At 41.5% G+C, this 12,350-nt stretch overlaps 1 protein-coding gene across 1 annotated transcript in view; it reads right to left on the bottom strand.

Moving 5' to 3' along the window:
• The window catches only part of pde10a (phosphodiesterase 10A), a 437,158-nt gene that overhangs the window by 199,639 nt on the left and 225,169 nt on the right, over window positions 1-12,350 (bottom strand). The gene's annotated exons all lie outside the window — the stretch shown is intronic.

Below are 12,350 nucleotides of genomic sequence, written 5' to 3'. Positions count from 1 at the left end.
TTATTTTGATTGGTTCTGATTTGCTAAGCGATTTAACTGTTCCAAACCAGATGTAGGTGAATTTTACAGGATACCAGCCTATGAGTTCTCTTACTCAATTTAGGTCTAGACCAACTCTTTTGCTGTCTCAAGTCTATGTATCGGCAGCAACTACAACGGCTTGTTGGCCCAGATCCTGAAGAAAATTTTAACTGTTTGGCTGAGGCTTGGCTTTATTTTGGGGTTTTCTGTGGGCTGACCTAGAGTCTGTCTGTTCAGGATATGTCCTGAGTGAGGTTATGCAATTGCCTTCACTCAAGTCATGTCCACTAAACTCAGATGGCCTAGCGAGGTTGTCCATTTCCGTCAGCATACCCTGTAACTCATATGTTCCACTTGCCGCGTTTCTAATGACAAAGCAAATTGTAATGCCTGTTTGAAGTCCAGTTGGGCTTCAGCTAGTAGATGCTTTTGCATGGTTACATCGTTAATCCCACATACCATCTCATTAAGGGCTAAACCAAAATCCTATGCCTCTGCCAGTCGTCTTAACCTCATCAAAATCCTGACATGGATCCCCCTGGTTCTTGAACTGCTGAGTAAAATCGCTAGCATCTCTGAATTAGAGGCGGCTTGGGCTCATAATATTCCTTAACTAAATCTGTCAACTCTTGAAAGGCTTTAGTATCCTGTGCCTCAGGAAACGTAATGCTCCTAATAACCGAAAAAGCTGCAGGTCCACAAGCTATCAAGAGAATTACTCGTTGCTTTTCATCGGCCCCAATGTCATTTGCCCGGAAAAAATAATACATTCTTTCCAAATACTGGGCCCAGTTTTCAACTGCAGGATTGAACAGGTCAAGCTTCCCAAACAACAGCATAATGCCAGAAATGCTTGCCCCAACTCAAAAGACTGTTGTGAGTGAATTTCTTCAGGAGTGTGCTTTTCTCTCATCACCACTGAAGCAACTCTACGGAGTCCAGTATCCCGTCAGCAAGTCACCCTTTATTTATATGAGGAGAGTCCTTGACACTAATCCAGCTCCATCAGAGCGAACAGAAAGGCTGAGGCTCTTGTTTATATCTGTCAGCCAAGGCTCCCTGATTGGACCAGAGTAACAACCCCAAACAGGGAACTCATTCTATGAGGCCCATGTGGCTAACCTCATTACAATCACTACACTTGCGTAACTAATTTACTTGAAATCACTTTCTCCTATAAGTTATGCTCACTTGTAACACAGAAGCTAAGGGACAGGCAAGAAGCCAACATAAATTGGTTTAAAACTGGCTGACAAATTCCTGGCCAGGCAAGCTACAAGATATAGACAGACTTTTGATGCATGGCAAAGCAGGGGGTGAATAATTATTCCTATCTTCCCTGCATAAAGAACTTACTAGGATTAAATCTGTTGTTTTGTAAGGAGTCTCTGATTCCTTCATATGTGGCACAGTGGCTCAGTGGTTAGCACTGCCTCCTCACAGAGCCAGGGACCCAGGTTCAATTCCAGCTTTGTGTGACTGTCTGTGTGGAGTTTGCACATTCTCCCCATATCTGCATGGGTTTCCTCCAGGTGCTCTGCATTTCTCCCAGTCCAAAGATGTGTAGGTTAGGTGGACTGGCCATACTAAATTGCCCATTGTGTCCAGGCTAGGTGGTTTAGCAATGGGAAATGTATGGTTACAGGGATAGGGTTGGGGGCTGGGTCTGGATGCGATGTTCTTTGGAGGGTCAGTGTGGACTAGATGGGCCAAGTGATCTGCTTCCACACTGTAGGGATTTTATTATTCTAGGTTGAACCACTCCAATCCACTCTCCTATTTCATTCTGTTTGCAAACAAACATTCATTGAGCAACTAGTGATCATCTTAACTAGATAAGATAGGATAGGATATGAGATATGTGAGCCTGAAGCAGTTTCATATTTGCCAAGGAAAGTTGGAAAGTAAGTTCTCCATGATAGACTCATTAATCCAATATCTGAATTCAACTTGTTGCGTATCCAGAGCTGCTTCAAGTAAGAACAGTTCTACAATATAAATACAGTATTAGATAAGAACATAAGAAATGAGTAGGAGTAGGCCATCTGGCCGATCGAGCCTGCTTCAATAACATAATGGCTGATCTTTTCGTGGACTCAGTTCCACTTACCCATCTGCTCACCATAACCCTTAATTCCTTTCCTGTTCAAAAATCTATCTTTGCCTTAAAAACATTCAACTAGGTAGCATCAACTACTTCACTGGGTAGGGAATTACACAGATTCACAACCCTTTGGGTGAAAAATTTCATCCTCAAATCAGTCCTAAATCTACTACCTCTTATTTTGAGGCTATGCCCCCTAATTCTAGTTTCACCTGGCAGTGAAAACAACCTCCCTGCTTCTATATTATCTATTCCCTTCATAATTTTATATGTTTCTGTAGGATTCCCCCCACCCCCATTCTTCTAAATTCCAATGAATATAGTCCCAGTCTACTCAATCTCCTCCCATAAGCCAAAGTTCTCAATTCCGGAATCAACTGAGTGAATCTCTTCTGCACCCCTTCAAATGCCAGTAAGGAGACCAAAACTGTATACAGTACTCCAGGTGTGGCCTCACCAGCACCCTATCTAGCTGCAGCATAACCTTTCTGTTTTTAAGCTCCACCCCTCTAGCAATAAAGGACAATTTCCATTTGCCTTCTTAATTACCTGCTGCACCTGCAAACCTTCTTTTTGTGATTCATGCACAAGGATACCCAGGTCCCTCTACATAGTAGCATGCTGCAATTGTTCACCATTTAAATAATAGCCCATTTTGCTGTTAATCCTACCAAATGGATGACCTCACATTTACCAACATTGTACACCATCTGCCAGATCCTTGCCCACTCACTTAATCTATTTCTATCCCACTGCACATTTTAGTGTCATCTGCAAACTTTGACACACTACACTTGGTCCTCAACTCTAAATCATCTATGTAAATTGTAAACAATTGCAGTCCCAACACTGATCCCCGAGGATCACATTGGAACTCATTGTAATAAACACAAAGTTTTGTCTTCAACTATTCTTTGTGAATACCATGACTGCTGAACCATGAAAATGCAGCACTTAAATACTGCCTTTGCAACTTACAATGTTTACTTGTTATAAATTTTATTAATATGCGTAGAATACAGAATCACAGAATACTTACGGTGCAGAAGGAGGCCTTTCAGTCCACTATAATCGATGCTGCATCTCTGAACTTTATGATCCAGTGCCATTTTTATACCTTTTTCTCAATCTCTTACATATTACTTGAATAGAAACAATTATCTAATGCTCTCTTCAATGCCTCAGCTGTGCTCTGCCTCCACCACACTTCCAGACCCGAATGACTTATTGGATGCAAGAGCTTTCTGTTACATCACATTTACTGTATTTGCAAATCGGTTTAAACCTGTGCCCTTACATTCTCGATTCTTTTGAGTGAGAACAGTTTCTCCCTATCTATTCTATCCATACTTATTTTGCCTTCTGCTCTTGAAAGAGAACAGTCCGAAGCTCTTCAATCCATTCACACAACTGAAGGTTTTCCTCCCAAAAACCATTTTTTAAAAAAATAAATTTCTTCTGCACTCTCTCCAGTGTGTTCACATCCTTCCGACAGTGTGGCACACAAAACTGTACACAATAATCTAGCTGAGGTCTAACAAATATCTTGTACCATTACAGCAAAAACTTTCTTGCTTTCATTCTGTACTATACCTCAATACTCTAATTCATTTCATCAGGTAACAAACTGCAGCCATCTGCAAAGTTTTGTATGTTGGCATGTTCATTGGATGAACTTATACAATTGATAAAATAAGTCACCCAATACAATTAGTCTTGTCATCAATAACCACCTTCAAATTTCTTACTCTGTCTGCTGCAAGTCAGTGAATGCACAAAAAAAAAGTTAACTCAGATTTCACGTGTCCTTTGAAATTGACATGCAGGACACAATTCCAGGATTTCTGCTCCATTCCCGTTTATGTCAATTTTGGCCAACATGGGAATAAGGATGAGGGCAGCACTCCTGCCCTTGCCAGCCCATTCAACATGCCTGCCTGACAACCACCTCCCACCAAAATCACAACTTCTTTTTTGAAGTTGAGCACTAGCTCACAGAGTCAGAAACTATGGAGTCATCCTATGTCTTATTGTGAAACTAAAAAGAACACAATTGCCTGCTTCTGAAACTATTTGATTCACAAGCTTTGAAATACAAAAGTACTATTTTATTGTTCTTTCAATTTCAATGATTAGATTCTGTACTATAAATGGAATGTGTTTTTATTACAATAATTGACCATAGGGTTCTATCCTGAAAAGCTAGTTTTAATGGCTAAACTGATCAGCACTGTGTAAACATGATCATACAAATCAGGAGCAGAAGGAAGCCATTTAGCCCCTTAAGCCCGCTGCACCATTCAAAAAAGTAAAGGTTGATCTGATTGTACTTCAAATCCACATTCCCACCTACCTTTATTAACCTTTCAAATCCTTGCTCAACACAAATCTATCCATCTCAAAAATATTCAACGATCCTGCTTCCTTCCCTTTTTTAGGGAGTTCCAAAATCTCAATGCTTAGAGGAGGAACTTTGCCTAAACTATTTTAAATGGCTGGCACAGCTTTTTAAACTGTTATCTCCAGTTCTAGATTCTCCCTTAAAAGCACACATCTCACCACATCTACCCTGTCAAGATAGTTCATGATTTTGTTTCAAACGAGTTGCCTCTTAGTCTTCTAAACCCTAGCAAGCACAAGGCTAGCCTGTCAAACCTGTCCATTCTGGGTATGCGTCCAGTCGACTTTCTCTGAACTGCCTCCAATGCATTTACGTCCTTCACCAAATAAGGTCACCAGTATTGTGCACAGTACTCCAGACGTCATCTCACGAGTGCCTCACCTATCCCCGATAATGCTTAATTCCCTTACTCAACTAGAATCTACCTACCTCTGCCTTAAAAATATTCAATGATTTTTGAGAGTAGTAGGTAAGGTTGTATAACTGGTTCCTAGAATATTGTTTATAGTTGCTAAGGTTCACAATTGCAGGAGAATTTAGCCCATGGAATGCACCTCTTACAATATTTTGGAAATCAGGAACACTTCCTGTGTACATGGTCACCACGGCCATAGTGTATGTGTTCAGCTGCAGATCCGGATTTGCTGCTTGGAATGCCTGGAGCTTTAGATGAACTCACTATGGATCACCCACGATGCCGAGAACTTCATGGATAGCATTTTTAGTGTGCTAGTTACAACTCCACCTAAGGGTTACACAGACATAAGAATATTGGGTTACCACTAGGAAATCAAGTAAGCGTGGACAGGCAGTGCGGAAGTTCTCTGTGGCCTTTCTCCTCTCAAAGGCTGAAGTGTAGGTGAGTTGTTGTGATATGGGACTCTATGGTCAGGGACACAATTAGGCATTTCAATACATAAAAATGACAGATGAAAATGTACGAGTACTGATTAATAAGTTTGCAGATAACACAAAAATGGGAGGAGTTGTGAATAGTGAAGAAGGTTATCAAAGGATACAGCAGGATATAGATCAGATGGAAAGTTGGGCAGAGAAATGCAGGTGAGGTTTAATCTGGACAAGTGTTGGGGAGGTGATGGCCTAGTGGCATTATCGCTAGGCTGTTAATCCAGAGACTCAGATAACATTCTGGGAATCTGGGTTCAAATCCTGTGATGGCAGATGGTGGAAATTGAATTCAATAAAATATCTGGAATTAAGAATCTAATGATGACCATGAATCCATTGTCGATTGTCGGAAAAACCCATCTGGTTCACTAATGTCCTTTAGGGAGGGAAACTGCCATCCTTACCTGGTCTGGCCTACATGTGACTCCAGACCCACAGCAATGTGGTTGACTCTCAGCTGCCCTCTGGGCAATAAATGCTGCCTAGCCAGCAACGCCCTCATCCCGTTAACGAATAAAAAAAAGTGAGGTAATGCATTTTAGGTTAGTTAAATTGCCCATGCCTTGGTGGGGGTTAAGGGGTCTGGGTTTGGAGAATCAATGTGGATTCAATGGGCCAAATGGCCTGCTTCCACACTGTAGGGATTGTATGATTTTGGGAGGTTAAATGTAAAAGGAAAGTATACATTTAATGGCTGGAGCCTAAGGAACTTGATGTACAGAGGGATTTTGAAGCCCAATCCCATAGCTCCCTGAAAGTGGCACCATCAGTGAATAATGTAGCAAAGAAGGCATACAACATGCTTGTCTTCTCTGCCCCAACCAGTGATGTACTACTGAAGCTGTATAAAACTCTGGTCAGACTGCATTTGCAATATTGAGAGCAGTTTTGGGCCCCACTCTTCTGAGAAAGGATGCGCTGGCCTTGGAGGGGGTCCAGAGGTTTACAAGAATGACCCCAGGAATGAAGAGCTTGTCATGTGAGGAGAGGTTGAGAATTCTGGGTCTGTACTCCGTGAAGTTCAAAAGGATGAGGAGGATCTCATTGAAATTTACAGAAAACTGAGAGGCCTGGATAGCGTGGATGTGAAGAGGATGTTTCCAATGGAGGAGAGACTACAGCCGGAGGGCACAGCCTCAGAATGAAGAGACGACCCTTTAGAACTGAGATGAAGAGAAATTTCTTCAGCTAGATGGTTAACCTATGGAACTCATAGCTTCCATAGCTCCCTGCAGCAAAGAGATAGATCGATTAGTAAAGGGCTCAAGGGTTAGGAGAAAGGAGCTGAGAATCATATCAGCCAAGATCGAGGGGCGGAGCAGACTCGATGAGCCAAATGGCATGATTCTGCTCCTACAACTTATCATCTTATTGAGCATAAAAGTTGGCAAATCATGCTACAGATGCATAACTCTTTAGTTAGGCAACATTTGGACCCATGTGCAGTTCTGGTCCCCACACTATAGGAAGGATGTGGAGACTTTGAGAGGGTGCGAAAATAGTTTACCAGGATGTTGCCTGGATTAGAGCGTATTAGCTATAAGGAGGAGTTGGGCAAACTTGGATTGCTTTCACTAGAGCATCAGAGGCTAAGGGGTGACCTGATCGAAGTTTAAATAATTAGAAGAGGTGTTACATGGTGGGTAGCTGGAGCCTTTTTCCCAGCGTGAGTTTAAGGTGAGAGGGGTTAAGTTTAAAGATATGTGAGGAACTTTTCTTTTTAAAAACACAGAGGGTGGTAAGATGCCTGGAATCCACTGCCAGTGAAGATGGTCGAAGCAGATATGTTAGCAACGTTTAAGAGTCATTTAGACAGTCACAAGAACAGGCAGGGCATAGAAGGATATAGACCATGTGCAGGCAGTTGGCATTAGTTTACAACAGCATCATGATCAGCACAGACATAGTGGGCTGAAGGGCCTATTCCTGTGCTATGACCACCAATTACACTGGCTTCAAAAACAGACTTCCAATGTTACACAGTCCTCAGCTAAAATTTCTACACATCTCTTGCCCTAAAAGGGAGACCTTGATTTTAAAACAAAGAAAATTTTTGAATCTCCTACAAAAAAAAAGACATCCTTTGTACACTTAACTTGTCAAGATCATTGTGGATCTAATACACTTCAGTCTTATCATCCTTTACTCTTCTAAACTCGAGTGGAAACATGTCCATCCTGTCCAATATATCCTTGTAAAGACAACCCACAGAAGCCAGGTATCAATGTGGCAAAACTAAAAGCAGACCATGATTGCATACCGTATTTGGTTTCACTAATGGAAACCACTAGATGTGGTCTCACAAATGTTCTGTATAACTGAAGCACAACATCCATACTTTTATGTTCCTTCCCTCATGTTATAAAGGATAGCATCCAATTAGGAATCTTAACTACATGCTGTACCTGCATACCAACTTATTGTGAATCATGCATTATAACAATTAGCTTCCTCTGCACCTCAAGAGTTGTGTTCTCCGTTTAAATAATATGCTTTTTTTCCATTGTTCGTGCCAAATGAACAACTTCACTTCTCAAATTAAACTGCATCTACCAGATTTTTGCCCATTCATTCAATGTACGCCTGATGATTCACCTCTTCATGTCAGGAGAAAGGTTTTTTCCTGTTTTCTATATTCAAGCCCGTCATTAATTTGGGCACTTCAATGTAGTCACGCCTCAGTTTCCACTGTTCCAAGGAAAACAACCCCAGAATCTTTTCTCAAACTTGCAATTTTCATGCCCTGGCAACATTCTCATAAATCTCTTCTGTATTTTCTCTAAAGCAATTATGTCCTTCCTGTAATATGATCAGAACTGTGCACAAAGTTCCAGCTATGGCCTAACTAGTGACTTCTACCATACCAGCATTGCACCCCTACTTTTGTATTCAGTATCTCAACAAAAGCATCCCATATGCCTTCTTTACCACCTTATCTACCTGTCCTGCCACCTTCAGGGACCTGTGTACATATAGTCCAAGGTCTCTTACTTCTTCTATCCCTAATGTGATCACCTGGCAAAGGGGCCAGCCAGCGATGCACACATCCTGCAAATGAATAAATTAGTAAGAACAAAATATTGTTCTGCTTGATCTTGCATTGTATCTTTTTAGATAATCAGGGGACTCTTTGGCAGTATCACCCTTTTTCTTTTTGAGACTTGTTTACAAGTTGCAAAATTCACCTTCTCAAATTCAGATTTTTTTTTACTCTTGTTCTTTCTTTTCCCATTTTTTGATACTAAATCTAACTAGATTATGACAATTATCTCCAAAATGGTCACTCACTGCTACATCATCCTCTTGTCCAGTTTCATTACACAAGACTAAATCTAGAATTGCACACTCCTTCATTCAGCTTGTTACAAGCTAGCTAAAAATCTTGAATGAAGTTCAAGAATTTCATGTCTTCTGTACCTTTCACAATGTTTACATTATTTGGCTACCCCTTATTAACCCAATTTTTAACCATTTTAATCAGCCTATATGACCTGACTTCATTTAACAAGTCATCCTTCCTCAGTGAAATTGATTCCTTAAATCAAGAATATTACATCCCCAAATGTTTCATACATTTTCCATCCTGAAAATTCTACATCAGGGATGCTAAGCAGCCATCCCTGCCTTTCTTATGCCAGCTTTCCTTAATGGCAATAAGATCATGATATCAGTTCCCCAATGTAGAACATACCACATTTTGAGCACTGAAATCAGTAGACTAGATTGTGTGAAGTGCAGGTAAAGTGTCTGCTTCACCTAGAAGGTATGTTTGGGCCCTTGGATGCGGAGGAGGGAGGAAGTGAAGAGGCAGATGCTACACCTTTTGTGGTTGCAAGGGAAGGTGCTGTGGGGGGATATTGGGAGTGTAGGAAGAGTGGACCAGAGTGTCCTGGAAGGAACAGTCCTTACGGAAGACTGACGAGGAAGAGGCAGGGAATGTGTGGCATTCTGCTAGAGGTGGCAGAAATGGTAGCTAATTAACCTCTGGATGTGGATGCTGGTGGGATGGTTGGTGAGGACAAGGGACACCCTATTGCTGTTGTGGGAGGGAAGAAAGAGGGTGGGGGCTGAAGTGCCTGAAATGGGTCTGACCCGGCTGAGTGCCCTGTCAACTATGGTGCTGGGGAATCCTTGGTTAAGCAAGATGGTGCGTATTTCAGAGGCTCCCTTGTTAAAGTTAGCATCGTCAGAACAGATACAATCGAGACCGAGGAACCGGGAGAATGGAATACAGTCTTTACAGGAAGCAGGGTGTGAGGATGTATTGTCAAGGAAACTACGGGAGCCGTTTGTTTTGTAGTGGATATTGATGGCTAGCCTAAGCCCAGAATTGGGGCCAGAAATGTTGAGGAAGGGAAGGGAAGGGAGGAGTCAGAGATGAACCAGGTGAAGGTGACAACTGGGTGGAAATTGAAAACGAAAATTGACAAACTTTTCTAATTCCGGATGAAACAGGAAAACAGCACTGATGACAACATCGATATACCACAGACAGAGTTGTGGGTGAAGTCCAGAATAGGACTGGAACAAACTGGGACCCCTGCAGGTACCCACGGCCACCTCTCTGACTTGAAGAAAGTGAAAGGATTTAACAAAGAAGTTGTTCAGGGGGAGGACAAGGTCAGTTGGGCGGAGTGGGGTGGTGGTGGATGGGGACAGTTCAAACCTTTCTTTCGGGAAGAAGTGGAGAGCCCTGAGACCATCCTGTTGGGGGATTGACATGTAAATGGATTGTACATCATAGTAAAGAGGCAGCAGCTGGAGCCTGCAAACTGAAAATTTTGAAAATAGCGTAAAGCACCAGCTTGGTCAGCAGGGTTATATACAAAACCAGCATTGGATCTGACAGCACAAAGTGCAGACAGATCACGAGGAAATGGGTTGGAATGGGTAAGAGGTGCAAAGAAATTGAGGTGACCAATGTCATGTCGCCTGTTGTCACCTATCATTTATTCCTTACTTCACCCCCCCCACCCTATCTTCCACATTAAAAAAACTTTTTCCAAGCTACCATCAATTCTGAAGAAGGGTCACTTGACCTGAAACGTTAATTCTGATTTCTCTCCATAGATGCTGTCAGATCTGCTGAGATTTTCCAGCAATTTCTGTTTTTGTTTTTTATTTCCAACATCTGCAGTTCTTTTGATTTTTTTTAACATTGTGATCCGGCTGGTTTCAGCAAACAATAGATGAGTTTCAGCTAGAACGGTTCAGTTCAAAAATGTTATTATCTCTCATGTATCTGATCTCTTACACACTTGAACTTCTCCAGGTTGGGTCAGTAAGGATGTGGCCTCATGGGTAACACATCATCAAATTAATATGTATGCCAAAGAGATTTTTACGGGCCTACTTACATTTGTCATTAATGAGTCTTTAATAGCCTTTGTAAGTCACCTGAATCATTTTCTGGGACATAGCACAATATTCTCTTTAACATTTTAAGCACTACTACATCATACAATCTCATTTTAGAAATTTCAATTTCTGAATCATTCTCAAATTGCCCATATTTTTTATTTCAGTCCATACTACTTTAACTGTATGTACACTTCCCACCAGTAGACAATAAGAAATTGGAACAGGATGGGGCTTTGCCATTCAATAGGATCATGGCTGATCTGACAGTCCTCACATCCACTTTCCTGCCCTTTCCCCATGACCCTCAATTCTCCTATTGATCAAGAATCTAACTCAGCCTTAAATATACACAAGGACTCTGCTCCCACTGCTCTCTGTGGCAAGGAGTTCCAAAGACACTCAAACCTCAGAGAAGAGATGCTTCCTCGTCCCTGTCTAAATTGCCATCCCTTTATTCTGAGACTATGCCCCTGGTCTTAGACTCTCCCATGAGGAGAAACATCCTCTCAACATTTTCCTGTGAAGCCCCTTAAGAATCCTACATGCTCCAATGATATCTCCTCTCAATCTTCTAAACTTCAGTGAGTAAAGTTCCAACCTGATCAGCTTTTGCTGTTAAGACAATCCTGTTATACAAAGATCTTCTTAGTAAACTTTCTCTGATCTGCCTTCAAAGCAATGGCATCTTTCCTTAAATAAGGTGACTAAAACTGCTTGCACTACTACAGAGATAGCAAGAGCTACAGATGCTGGAGTCAATCAACACTGAGTGGAGTTGGAGGAACACAACAGGTCAGGCAGCATCAGAGGAACAGGAAAGTCGATGTTTCGGGTCAGGAGCCTTCATCAGTTCTGACGCTGTGTTCCTCCAGCTCTACACTGCTACAGCACCTTATTCAGTTTCAGTAAGACTTCTCTATTCTTATCCTCCAACCCCCCCTGAAATTAGGGCCAACATTCCAATAGTCTTCGGATTTACCTGCTGCACCTGTGCGCTAGCTTGTATTTCATGCACAAGTATTCCCATGTCCCTTCTGTTGTAGCTTTCTGCAGTTTTTCTCCATTTAAACATTTTTTTTTGTTCTCCCTTTCAAAATAAACAATTTCACGTTTTCTCATATTATACTCCAATTACTAACTTTGTGCCCAATTACTTAACCTATCAATATCTCTCTACAAACTGCTTGTATCCTTCTGCTTTTCCAGCTATTTTTGTGTCACTGTGTCTCCTGACTATTCTCCCTGCCATAGTATCACTTAAAATGACAATTTTATTCCCTCTCTGGAATACTCACTACAAAAGGCACATCATTAAATTTCTTTTTGACCTGACAAGGGCCAATTAACCTTATTTTAATGGTGCGCTTGAGACAAATGACAATATTAGCACCGTGTCTCCAGCAGCAAGATAATATTGCTAAATCTATTCATATTTCAAATTCCACATTCCCATCTACCCCTAAAAATCTTTGAAGGATTCCAAAGTTGGGCAACCCTTAGGAAAAGAATTCTACCCATCTACGTCCTAAACAGATGGCCCCTTCACTCTTCTAA

This window comes from Rhincodon typus, chromosome 9 (genome assembly GCF_021869965.1).
Source record: "Rhincodon typus isolate 14 chromosome 9, sRhiTyp1.1, whole genome shotgun sequence".
In the NCBI taxonomy this organism is placed as follows: Eukaryota; Metazoa; Chordata; class Chondrichthyes; order Orectolobiformes; family Rhincodontidae; genus Rhincodon; species Rhincodon typus.
The sequence above is the reverse complement of the archived record's forward strand: the minus strand, read 5'-3'. Positions and strand labels throughout refer to the sequence as shown.